Source organism: Triticum urartu, chromosome 4, assembly GCF_003073215.2.
Source record: "Triticum urartu cultivar G1812 chromosome 4, Tu2.1, whole genome shotgun sequence".
NCBI lineage: Eukaryota > Viridiplantae > Streptophyta > Magnoliopsida > Poales > Poaceae > Triticum > Triticum urartu.
In genome coordinates, this window is record NC_053025.1 from 38022200 (window position 1) to 38035884 (window position 13685).

At 53.4% G+C, this 13685-nt stretch overlaps 1 pseudogene; it reads left to right on the plus strand.

The window, feature by feature from the left end:
- The first annotated feature begins 2084 nt into the window (after positions 1 to 2084).
- Positions 2085 to 6871, plus strand: LOC125554570 (annotated as a pseudogene).
- Positions 6872 to 13685: the final 6814 nt, after the last annotated feature.

Below are 13685 nucleotides of genomic sequence, written 5' to 3' on the forward strand. Positions count from 1 at the left end.
GCATAATAAAGGTTGTCATCTTAAGGGGCAATACAACGTGACGTTCTCTTGCACTAAGGGATTGAGCATACAAACAATTAAGCGCATGGCAATCTCTGCTTCCCTCTACAAAGGGCCTATCTTTTACTATTATGCAAAGAGTCAAAGATTTTCTCTCTATTCCATTTATTTTTCTCATTTGGCAAGCATCATGTGGTGAGGAAAGATCTAGGCACATATGTCCAGTTGAATATAGATAGCATGAGTTATTTTGTTGACATCACCCTTGAGGTGAGTATGTTGGGAGGCGAAACTATAAGCCCCTATCTTTCTATGTGTCCAGTTGAAATGTTTTGCTCATGGGTACGAGGTGAGTGTTAGAAATCATAGAAGACTATATGATGGTTGAGTATGCGGACTTGCCTAAAGGCACTGACACGTGACCCTTCCTGGAAATATGATGAATTGCAGTTGCAAGGTTGACTGATGTAAGTGCATCTAGTGTCTCTTAGTGATTTTGGTGTATTGAAGACTTATAGGTTAAGGGACTGATGCGTTTGTAAGTGTACACAGGTCTATAAGTCTATGGGGACTTTGATATTTACAGAGAAAGTCGACCCCTAAAAATGAAGTTCTTCGACTGAAGACTTTGGATTTCTAAAGACTTTCTGAAGACTTTGAAAGTGAAGAAATTGGTGTGACCATGAAGACTTGGTATTCATTCGAGGAACATGAAGCATGAAGACTTTTGTTTTGTAGTTTCTTTTTATCTTTCTTGAGTCATAGGAAACACCGTACTGTTAAAGGGGTCGAGGAAATACTAAGGAAAAGTTTCCAAGTGATGCTCAACTCAAAATCCTACACCTACCAATCCCTTCGAGTGAAGCCATTGGAAATCTCATGCAGTTCAGTCAATTTCTTCAGTGACAGAGACGAAGCTCTTTTGGTCTGTGAGGAATTTGTTTTGACTGAGGAGTTAGGAATTCACCAGTGCGGATTGCCTACAAGTGAGGAACATGATAGCCCTGAGGAATTTGATAGTCAAATTTTTGACCGTTGTTGTGCTACGCGCCAGCTGTCCCAAAATATCTTCCAACCTAACGGTCATATCATTTAAGGACATTTACGTCTTATCATGTCGGGCTGCTCCCTAGGCTATAAATAGCCGCCCCCTACAACCACTAGCTGGTTGGCTGCTCCGAGAGAAACTGACACTTGTCATTTGAGAGCATCCCAACCTCCGAGGACTTTGAGCGAAAATCATCAAGCGAGGAAAACCCAAACCCAAACACCTACATACCCAAAGTGACTGAGCATCACTGAAGAGATTGATCCTTCGTGGATCCGACGCTTGTTACCTTTGAATACTGTGCATCTTCCAGACGGTTAGGTGTCATGGTCTAGAGCATCCAAGAAGAAATTGTGGATCGCCGAGTGACCGAGTTTGTGAAGGTTTGGAAGTCACCTGAAGACTTACCACGAGTCATTGGGGGAGGTCTGTGTGACCTTAGCTCAAGGGGAATACGGTGAGGACTAAGTGTCCTGAGCTGCGTGTTCAGGACTGGGTGTCCGGGACTGTGTGTCCTCAAGTTTGAATACCTATCTGCCCTAACCAGACGTACAACTGTCATAGCAGTTGGAACTGGTCTACCAAATCATTGTCTACACCAAGCCTACTGGTTCTATTTTCTCAACCCTTCCATTTCCTCATTACCGTGTTGTATGCTTATTCCTCATATCTGTTTGAAGACCTTGACTGAAGACTTTCTCAATTTCCTTAGTTCAATTTCTTCAGTCTGTTTGTCTTCATCCTGTTTTATCATGTGTTTACGCTTTCTGTACTTTGTGCTTGTTCTCATTTCATCATGAAGACCATGCTTATGTTCTGTTATGTTTACATCTGAGTACCTTTTCTGCTGCAAGTAGTTCTTCTCTTAGGAATTTCCTCACCCTGCAATTCCTCAGTGAAGAATTCATAAAAATTGCATATTCACCACCCTCTAGTCGACTTAGCGTACTTTCAATTGGTATCAGAGCAAGGTAATCCCTTGTTCTATGTAATTTTGGTTTAACCGCCTGGAGTTTCAGTTATGTCGACCACAGGAATGAAGACTGTGACATGCCCCATCTTTGACGGTCATGATTATCCCAAGTGGAAGGCTATGATGAAGAAGCGCCTCATGGCGATGAACAACAAACTCTGGACCGTCATTGATATTGGTCTTACTGACCTATGCAAGATGGCGGAGGCAAATGATATTCGCAAGTACACGCTACTCAACCTCACGGCGAAGGATATCATCTGCTCCGGCTTGTCACAAAATCAGTTCAGGAATGTTATGCATCTCAGCCATGCGAAGCTCATTTGGGACCGACTCTCTGAGGTCTATGAAAGTCATCAATCTCACCATGAACCCTGGTTCGAGGACCTCATAGAATCGCGCAAGGCTATGACTTTCAATCCAGAATCATCATTCTCCACACCATGCCTTATTGCAAAAGGTGCCAAGGTAACCGAATGCTACTTATTTGAGTCCAGTGATGATGAATCTGGTGATGAATTTGGACCCAATTACGTCAAACTTGCTTCCCTTGCCACTAAACAACAAAGAGCTTTGGAAAAAGTTCAAAACATGCTAGATAAGAGCGGCGATATGTTGGGTGAAGAACTGGATAGTTGTAAAGCTTTGGCTGGAAGTCTTCAGGGACTCCAATCCAAGTTTGATAATCTTCAGAGTCATCATAACACTCTCTTGTCTGGTCATGAGAAGCTTTCTTATGAATTTCTTCAAAGAAAGCAAGATCTTGAGCAGTTAAGAGTGAGTTATGAAGATCTTCAGAAGGAGCGTGAATCATTACTTGCTCAACAAATCAGCGTTGCTCAGGAAGAATTTATTCCTCCATGTTTGAAGTGCATTGAACGTGAATCTGCTAATTCTTCACCTGAATGCTCAAATGCTTCCATTGCTGCAAGTTCTTCAACTGTCTCTGCTATCACTAATTCCTCATATGAGGACATTGCTAGTATCACTAATGATGTAGGGCTGAAGGAATTGTATATGACAGGCATGTACAAAAGCCTCAAAGGGCATCAGGCTCTTTGTGATGTGCTTAAAAAGCAGATCCTCAATAGGAACCCTAGGAAAGAGGGTATTGCCTTTGAGAGGAAACTTAATGCTGATGGGACCTACTAGAAACCGAAGCAACATCCCAAAACCTCATGGGTTGCTGCAAAGTGACCTTCAGTGGATCCATCTACTTTATCTGGCTTTACATGTGAATCTTCATATTCTTCTGATGAGTCATTTTACTCCAACTATAAACTGTTCAAAAATCAGAATGGTGAAGTATTTGCTAGATATGTTGGCACTAACTATAGGAACGGTCCTCCTATGAAGAAAATATGGGTTCCAAAAAGGTGCCTTGAAAATCTTCAGGTGAATGTCATCATGACACCACCTGTGAAGAATAGGAACCCCAGATCAAATTCTTCATATGGAACAAATTCTTCATATGGATCCAAGTCCTCATACGGACCAAATTCCTCATGTGGATCAAATTCCTCAAAAGGATCAAAGTCCTCATATGAACATCATCGTGCTAACCCTTCTATTTCGCAGGGAAGATCTAAGGATTATGTATATGTGCATTATTCTTCAAATCATTATGTTCATAAGTCCTTGAAGAATTTCTCTGCTTACTCTTATGCTTACCCTAACCCTTCTAATGTGAAATGAAGTGGATTGGCATCTATGCCACCTTTCTCTTATGGAGCTCGCAGAATGATAAAATCTTTGCCACCCTGTTAGATGTGGGTGGTGAAGAAAAAGAACTAATATCTTATGCAGGGTCAGGTCTCCAGACGAACTTAAACGTCTGAAGAATTTGCTGGAGACCTGAATATGCTTGAAAGGACGCAAGCTAATCATGAAGAAATGAATTCTCATTTCTCTCGTCCTCATACTGCTTTATCTGTTTTATTGCTTGATGAAATTGATATCATATTATTCACTAATGAAGTATATGAGTTCGTAAGCTGCACTAATTCATCTGCAGGATGATCAACCCAAAGCCACTGAGTGAGTCCTCGATAGTGGATGTACAAATCACATGACTAGTGACAAGAATCTATTGATGGACGCTCCCTTATCTCCATCGCATCTGAAGCATATCACCTACGCTGACAAAGGCAAAAGCAAGGTATTTGTCGGATTTCGGGTTCCGGCAGACCCTTGAGGTTCGAACTCTGGGGTGCGCGCGGAGATTACGCCCTCTACCTCTCCGTCTCGCAAAGATCTAAACTACTGAAAGAACAGCACAAGAGACACAAGGTTTATACTAGTTCGGGCCACCATTGTGGTGTAATACCCTACTCTAGTTTGTGGCGGGTGGATTGCCTCTTGGGATGATGATGATGAACAATACAAGGAAGAACAGCCTCGCGAGGGTCTGCTCTTGGCTGGGACGATGAACTGCTAGGAGGAGTTCAGTCGCCCTTCTCTCTCTCTCTCTCTGATTCTCTGCTTGCCCAGGTTTTGGACCTCTCTTCATCTAGATGCTCAATAATAATCATCTCCCTACCCTGGGGGTGGCTAGTCCTATTTATAGGCAAGGGCCCTAGGCCTCTTCCCAAATATTGAGCGGGAAGGGCGCCAACAATTGGCCATTTTGAAGGGGAACATCTGGTACACTTATCCTGACTAAAGTTGGTCCTCGCCTGCCAAAGGCTTTGTGGTGACGCCGTCCTAGGCTCCACGATGACCTCCTTCCCACCGTTGGACTGGTCTTGGTCTCGTTGCACCGAAATGAATGCCTTTGCTTGATCCTCTCGCCTGCGCTTGCCCCCTTTGCACCAAAGGGGAAAGGAGGACACTGTGCGGACTGGCGCCCGCCTGGCGCCCTTGGTCGTCATGGCTTGCGTCATGGGCACCTCGTGAGGTACCCTGCCTCAATCTCTCCGCCTCCTCGTGAGCCAGCCTGATGAGGCCGCGCCCGAGGAAGCTCCGCGCCATCCGCCCCGCGAGGCTTGGCCCCTCGCGAGGGTCTTGGGTCTTGTGTTGATGAAGATGGGCCATGCTGGGCCCCCTTTGAGCCACGCCGCAGGCCGCAGGTAGGCAAGTCTGGGGACCCCTGTTCCTAGAACGCCGACAGTAGCCGCCGGGCCCAAGGCGCGCCCGGACTTGGCCGTGCTGAGAGGCGAAAGGGCAAGGGCGAAGCGCCGCGGGCCCTAAGAGCCTGTGGCCTTGGGCGCCGCGTGGCGGTTGATTGGACGTGGGCGGCACTGTTCCCCCACGCCCCCTTATTCTGTGCCCTGCTAGGCGGACTCGTAGTTGTACACAGCCGCTCCCCTTCCTTTTGCTCGAGCGTCCTCTGTTCTTCCTCCCTTCGAGCGCCAGCTCCTGCCTCCAATCCAATCTCGAATCTTCCCCCTCCTTCCCATCGCCATGGCTCCGACGAAGAAGGAGAGAGGGAAGAAACCCATGCCTCCGTCTTGGCCGCCGCCATCGGTGGCCCCCGCCGTCGCCGGTCGATCATACTCAATCGAGAGTGTCTGGGCAAGGTCGGCTCGGCTCTGGCTACCATCTTCAACGAGTGCGGGAGGACGACGGCCTGGCCTACATCTCACTTCCCCACTGACAGGATAATCACTGAGGTCTATTATTTTGCTGATGCCCTGTGGGCGGGTCTGGTTCCCCCCTTTTCCGATTTCTTCAAGGTCGTCCTCTCCCATTACCAGATCCATATGATGCATCTGGGTCATGAATCCATCACCCTTCTTTCGGTCTTTGCTTTTGTTTGCGAGGCAATGATGGGCATCCCTCCTTCCGTTGCCTTGCTGCGCCACTTCTTCTCTCTGCGCCTTGCCGAACCTACCCAATGCTCGGCATGTGTGAGCTTCGTCGCCACGCCTGAGACTGCGGCCTCAGGGATCGACTTCGGGCTTCCTTCGCCTTCGGCTAGGTTCCACGAGCGGTGGTTGTATGTTGATGTCGGGGTGCCCAGCCCCCTGCTGTCGAGGCCAACCTCGCCTGCTGTCCCTAATTCGGGCTAGGGCCAGGAGACGCTCGAGAGCCCCCGGCTCGCCTTCGTCTGGCGCCGCTTCGCATTCTTGAAATCGATCGGTGTGACAGCGCCCAAGGTGGTGAAGGAGTTCCTGTTGTGTCGCATTGCCCCTCTCCAACGCCACTCCCGCCGGATGTGGGCCTTCAGTGGGCGTGGTGATCGCATGAGGCTCCAGGAAGATGACCTGACGCCTGAGGTGCTGAGGACAGTGCTCTTGATCCTGACTGGTGACCCTAACCCGGGTAGCATCCAGCGGGGAGGGGCCCTGCTGTACCTCTGCCAGAACAGGGACGACTTCGTGAAGCAGATGCCTATCTTTGATGAATGGGGGCTACGCCCCGTTGGCCTCCAAGGGCCTCGCGAGAACCCTGTGATGGTGACCGCCCTTCCGGTTGGCCAAGGCGACTCCTCCTCAAGTGGCGGAGCAGGGAGGCATGAGGCGCCGGAGGCCGAGGGGGCTCCCGATGAGGTGACAGCGTCGGGTGATGCTCCCGAGGGGGCAACTCCTGGGACCCGTGCCGCTGAGGCTGAGGGTGGCAAGCAGCCGCTCCCAGCGCCTGGGGCTGAGGCCCCTGAGGCCCCAGGCGCGTCTTCTGGCGAGGTGATTGGCAGCACACGTCATGCAGGCGCCCCTGACGCGGATAGCTTCGATGCTCCGCCTTCGGCGCAGGTTGATCCTTGCGCTCTTCTCTTGGGCCGCTTCCGCGTGGACTTTGAGGCCCTCCGGAGGAAAAGGGAGGCCCTGGGTGATGACTTCCCTTGTCGCTTGCTGAAGCGCAGGAAGTACTTCGCCACTGACGAGTTAGTCTTCTCCTTTTCTGGCTTCTGATCCTCTTGTTGCTTTTACTGATCCTTGCTCCGCAGGCCCCTTCCGGCCGAGCTCGCAGAAGTAGCTGAGGTGTCGCCCCCTTTGGCTTCGCCCCCTCTACCGTCCTCAAGTGCCCCAAGCAGCTCTGCCCTTGTGGTGAGGGCGATTGAAGGGGTGGACCATCCCGAGGTGCCCCACGGCCATTCATTCCCCGCGATTTTCCTTCGCGGGCCCTCTCGGGGCATAGCCAGCCTGCCGTGGGCTTCTCATCTGGTCGTGGACTGCGACTGGTTGAGGTGCCCCCTGCGCCTTTCATCTGGAAACGGGCTGGCTCCAGGCCGGGCATCTGGTGCGGCGCGCCCGGCCGTCGCAAGGGTGCCAGTCCCCAGCCCCCTGCCCGGAGGGGGAACGATGATTCGTGGCCCTCGGCGCTTGCTTGGGTAGATGATGGTGTGGAAGACATGCTCGAGCGCGCCCGGGAGCGCCGCGCTCGCCGCCAAGGATTCCTTCGAAGGGCGACTGACGCGGTGAACCTGCTTGGGGAGGATCTTGCTGATGAAGACTTGCGCCTAGAGGCCGAGGGCCTGCGCCTGGCTGCAGGGAGGCGCGAGCTGGAGGTCGCCATCGCCCTCGCGCGCCATCAGCGTGATCTTGATGATGAAGAGGCGAAGGCATCGCTAGAGGCCTCTCAGGTGGCCCGATCCCAGGCTGCCGAGGAGGCCCGGGGAGCTGACCGACGGCGAGAGGCGGCGGAGGAGCGGGCTCGGGAGCTCCTGGCCCGGTGCCACTCACTGGAGGAGCAAGTGGAGCTGCGCGAGTCGGCCCTTGCGTCGATGAAGGTGGCCTCCGGTGACCCAGCTAAGCTCCAGAAGCGTGAGGAAGCATTGACGCTGGAAGCCGCCGAACGCACCCGCGAGTACGAGCGGCTGGAGACGAGGGAGCGCTTGGTGACGCAGGCGGAGGACGATGTTGCTGCACGGGAAGCCCGCGTCCTGGAGGAGGTCGGATGTCAGGTGGCAATGGCGCACCAAGACCTCGAGCGCGAGTTCGAGGGGAGGCTGGAGTTGATCCGGGTCGAAGCTGAAGGGAGGACCGCAGCCTTGAGGGCCAAGCGGGAGGAGGCGACGCGGCAGGCTGACGCCTCCCGGGCCGCCCTTGAGGTAGCGCAAGGGGAGTTAGCCGCCTCCCAGGCCGAGATGCTCCGTCTTCGCCAGCGGGTGGAGGAGGCTGAGGGCGTCGCACGCCAAAACGCAGATGAGATACGTCAGCGGCAGGTCCTGGAGCACGTGCACGACCCCATGCTCGCCATGCTCCGGGAGAGAGCTAGCACAGCCTTGGGAAACATCTGTGAGGCGGCTGTTGGCGAGCCGCACACAATCAACTATGCTGGCAACCTTCAGTTCTTCACCGCCGTGGTGACGCAGCTGGAGGCGCGGTCGGTCAGGGCCGACAGGTTGGTGGAGGAGAGGAGCCGCGCCCTGCTCGGGCGCGCCTTTTCCCGTGTCTTCAGCCATCTCCGGAACATGGATCCCCACTTCGACTTTGACGCCGCTATCGCCCCAGTTCCCCAGGCCGTCCGAGATGACCTGGCACACTGGGTGGAAGACAACGTGGACGCCCTTGTCAGGGCCTTCGCTTCGGACGACGACGACGTGATCGTGGCTGCTGACGAGGGCGGTGTGGTGAACGGCCCTGACGCCGCTGGTGGCGACGCAGACAGCGATGGCGAGTTCAGCGACGCCAGCGACGGCTCGGGAGGTGCTCCCGAGGACGCATTGGGGGATTTGTCCGACTGAGTGTGTATCGCTCCTGTCTTTTTTACCCTGCATGAATAGAACTCGGGTTTTTTTCCTGATGGCTGTGAGAGCATTTTGGGAGGGGGAGCCCCTCATGTAAAACCTGTGTTCATCATATTAGTAGTTGTCACATTGCGCGAGCGCCCGCGCCTGGTGGTCGGCTGGTTTACCTTTGTTTTGCGCGAGCCCCGAGGCAGCCTGTGGGAGGGCGTGACGTCATGAGTGTTCTCTAGTTGAATCCATAGGATATGAGAGTGTCGCTGGCGGGAAGCTTCACAGGCGTTGTCCTTCTTCACAGGCTCCGGGCCTTTTCCCAAATGCGACGGCTTCACAGGCATTTGCCTTCTTCACAGGCTCTGGGCCTTTTCATGAACGCGGCGGCTTCACAAGCAGTCGCCTTCTTCACAGGCTCTGGGCCTTTTCCTAAATGCGACAGCTTCACAGGCATTCGCCTTCTTCACAGGCTCTGGGCCTTTTCATGAACACGACAGCTTCACAGGCATTCGCCTGCTTCACAGGCTCTGGGCCTTTTCATGAACACGACAGCTTCACAGGCATTCGCCTTCTTCACAGGCTCTGGGACTTTTCATGAACACGACAGCTTCACAGGCATTCGCCTTCTTCACAGGCTCTGGGCCTTTTCATGAACACGACAGCTTCACAGGCATTCGCCTTCTTCACAGGCTCTGGGCCTTTTCATGAACACGACAGCTTCACAGGCATTTGCCCTCTTCACAGGCTCTGGGCCTTTTCATGAACACGACAGCTTCACAGGCATTCGCCTTCTTCACAGGCTCTGGGCCTTTTCATGAACACGACAGCTTCAGAGGCATTCGCCTTCTTCACAGGCTCTGGGCCTTTTCATGAACACGACAGCTTCACAGGCATTCGCCTTCTTCACAGGCTCTGGGACTTTTCATGAACATGACAGCTTCACAGGCATTCGCCTTCATCACAGGCTCTGGGCCTTTTCCTAATAGGACAACCTCCGCAGGCACCGGAAAATCCTCCCGAGAGGGAGCAACAACGCCAGTTTGGGTTGCGCACGAGCTAGGCCTGACCCGACTTGCGAGGGGCTCGCGAGGGGAGGCAGCTGTGGTGAAGCGGTAACCAGAATGCGAGAAATGGCTCGAACGAGACTAAGCACCCCTTCCCCGAACACACGCAAATCTCAAATTCGAATCCAACTTAAATCCAGCGGGGGAAAAGTTACAGCCAAAGGGAAAGGCAATGAAAGCAAAAAAAGGCCGCATCCGGCACCTAATCTAGTCTTGGACGTCTTCTCACCAGTGCGGAGCTAAGTGCTGTCCACTGGGCGTGGGAGGGAGCCCCAGGGCCTGAGGCCGGCACCCCTGAGACTCCGGGGCGTGTACAGCCCCACTCATTATTACGTGAGAGTGTCACGGGGCGGCGAGCTTCACAGGCACTGGGCCTTCTTCACAGGTACCGGCCTTGCTTCATATCGCCAGATGAGGGCCCCGCCTTGCGCCACACTCTAGTGCCACCAACAACGACCGGAAACCAGGACACCACCGATGGGGTAGAGCGGTCGCCAGCGGTTCCCCCGACGACCACGGGTCCTCCGCCAGGGGCAGGCCCTTAGGCACCTCCCCAGCGGAGGGCCTACCTCCTGAGAACGCCTTCCTCCGAACGCCGCGGTGGTGATGTCGGATCTCTGCCCCTCTCCTGCAGCCCCCTGCGCCCTCCTCCCGAGGGATAAGAGACTGTGTGAGCGGGGCAGCTGCTTGCTGTGGCGACCTGCACCTCCTGTGATCCATGATTAGCATACGCCTGCTCCTGAGGAATTAGTGGTACCCGATAATCGTCGCCTCCAGCATGGCCGGTGGAACCGTCCCGGGGCTCCTGGAAGAGCTCAGCTTCTGGTGTCTCGTCTCCCCAGCTCGGGCTGAGGAGCGAGCCTTGTTCTCCCTCGTGAGCATGCCCTTGGTCCATCATGTGGGGCACGTATTATTCTGGCGCCGTCATCCCGAAGGCTACGCCGTAGTGCTCCGTGTGCCATGCAGCTCTGCTTGACGTGCCCACCGTGGGGTGGTAGCGTGGCTGCCCGCTGAGGCCGTGGGCCGCGCCGAGTCCCTCTCCTTCACGTGCCGGGGGCGGGGGTAGCACCACTGTCGGTCCGGCACCGACTGCTTCACTGGCGTTGGAGTAGCCTTGGGGCCCGCGGGCGCGCGTGGGGCCCCCGCGCGTGCCGCCCTGGGCTTGAGACGGGAGCTGGATGCAGAAGGGGTGAGCCCCCGAAGCGGCAAAGCCCAGGAGTTCGGCAACCCGTTCTAGTAGCACGTCGCGGCCGCAGTCCAGCAGCCTACACTGCAGAAGCTCTCGGGCCACCGTGAGCGCGGCCTTCGAGTTTGCCTGCTCCCGGCGGGTGTACGGTGTCGTGGTCACGGCGTGATTGGAGACCCTTGTTGCCGACCGCGCTTGCCGCGGTGTGAGGGTTGTTGAAGCCTGTCCGCGCCGCCCGCGGCCCGCAGCGCCTTGCGGACCACGAGCTGCCTGGGGCGCGGGGTCGCCCGAGGCGAGCGGCTCTGCACGGGTGGGCCACGCCGCCCATGGATCTTGGTTGCCCGCCTGGTCACCGGACATGATGATGACGATGCGACGGGACGCGAAGTGGTAGAAAGGTGGATTCCGGCGCACCCCTACCTGGAGCGCCAAATGTCGGATTTCGGGTTCCGGCAGACCCTTGAGGTTCGAACTCTGGGGTGCGCGCGGAGATTACGCCCTCTACCTCTCCGTCTCGCAAAGATCTAAACTACTGAAAGAACAGCACAAGAGACACAAGGTTTATACTAGTTCGGGCCACCATTGTGGTGTAATACCCTACTCTAGTTTGTGGAGGGTGGATTGCCTCTTGGGATGATGATGATGATGAACAATACAAGGAAGAACAGCCTCGCGAGGGTCTGCTCTTGGCTGGGACGATGAACTGCTAGGAGGAGTTCAGTCGCCCTTCTCTCTTTCTCTCTGATTCTCTGCTTGCCCAGGTTCTGGACCTCTCGTGATCTAGATGCTCAATAATAATCATCTCCCTACCCTGGGGGTGGCTAGTCCTATTTATAGGCAAGGGCCCTAGGCCTCTTCCCAAATATTGAGCGGGAAGGGCGCCAACAATTGGCCATTTTGAAGGGGAACATCTGGTACACTTATCCTGACTAAAGTTGGTCCTCGCCTGCCAAAGGCTTTGTGGTGACGCCGTCCTGGGCTCCATGATGACCTCCTTCCCACCGTTGGACTGGTCTTGGTCTCGTTGCACCGAAATGGATGCCTTTGCTTGATCCTCTCGCCTGCGCTTGACCCCTTTGCACCAAAGAGGAAAGGAGGACACTGTGCGGACTGGCGCCCGCCTGGCGCCCGTGGTCTTCATGGCTTGCGTCATGGGCACCTCGTGAGGTACCCCGCCTCGATCTCTCCGCCTCCTCGTGAGCCAGCCTGATGAGGCCGCGCTTGAGGAAGCTCCGCGTCGTCCGCCCCGCGAGGCTTGGCCCCTCGCGAGGGTCTTGGGTCTTGTGTTGATGAAGATGGGCCATGCTGGGCCCCCTTTGAGCCATGCCGCAGGCCGCAGGCAGGCAAGTCTGGGGACCCCCGTTCCCAGAACGCCAACAGTATTGGGTCTAGGTAAGGTTGCAATCTTGAAGGATCGACATATGGACAAAGTCATGCTTGTCGAGTCCTTAGGGTTCAACCTCATGTCTGTCTCAATGCTTTGTGATCTTGATATGGTTGTTGTCTTTGGCAAGTATCGTTGTGTTGTGATCATGGAAGCTGACAATTCCAAAGTCTTCGAAGTCTTTAGGAGAGGAGATTTGTATATTGTTGATTTCTCTACAGGACCACAAGCTGCTACACGTCTACTTGCAAAAGCTTCAGGAGGCTAGCTATGGCATCGACGACTTGGTCATGCTGGGATGAGGAACTTGCACACGCTCGCGAAGAAGAAGCATGTCATTGGCATCGAGGATGTCAAAATCCTCAAGGACCATTTGTGTGGAGCTTGTGAAGCTGGAAAGATGACCAAGGCCAAGCACCCCTCAAAGACCATCATGACTACCACTCGTCCATTTGAATTGCTTCACATGGATCTCTTTGACCCTACTCACTATGCCACATTTACTAATGTTGCATCCTTATATGGCTTTGTCATTGTTGATGATTATTCTCGATATACATGGGTGCATATCATCACTTTCAAAACTGAAGTGCAGGAAGTCTTCAAACGATTTTCCTCGAGGGCTTCAACCAACTTTGGTGTGAAGATCAAGCACATAAGAAGTGACAATGGAACTGAGTTCAAGAACACTGGTATTGATGACTATCTTGATGAGCTTGGTATCACTCATGAGTTATCTGCTCCATATACTCCTCAGCAGAATGGCGTCGTGGAGCGCAAGAACATGACTCTTGTTGAGATGGCTCGCACTATGCTTGATGAGTACAAGATGCCTACTCGCTTCTGGCCTGAGGAAATTGACACTGCGTGCCACATCATCAACAGGGTATATCTTTAGAAATTCTTCAAGAAGACTTCATATGAACTCCTTACTGACAAGAAACCCAATGTGAGTTATTTCAAAGTCTTCGATGCTAAATGCTGGATTAGAGATCCTCATCACAGTTCTAAATTTGCACTGAAAGCACATGAAGGTTTTATGCTCGGTTATGGTAAGGACTCGCACACCTACAGAGTCTTCAACACCTATCACCACAAGGTTGTTGAAACTGTAGATGTGCGGTTCCATGAAACTAATGGCTCACAAAGAGAGCACCTACCTCCTGTGACAGATGAAATACCTCCCGAGGAATCTATTAAGTTCAAAGCTACAAAGGATGTCATTCCTACCGAAGAATCCGCTGAAGAAATTCTTCCAGAATGTGAAGAACAACATGCTGATGCACCTGAAGAAAATGGTGCTGAGGAAAATGCTGATCAAAATTCCTCAACGACAACCAGCTCATCCTCGCGTTGCAAATGAAGTGCAGATTGAGAAAATCATCAGCGACATCAACATTCCAGGTCCTCT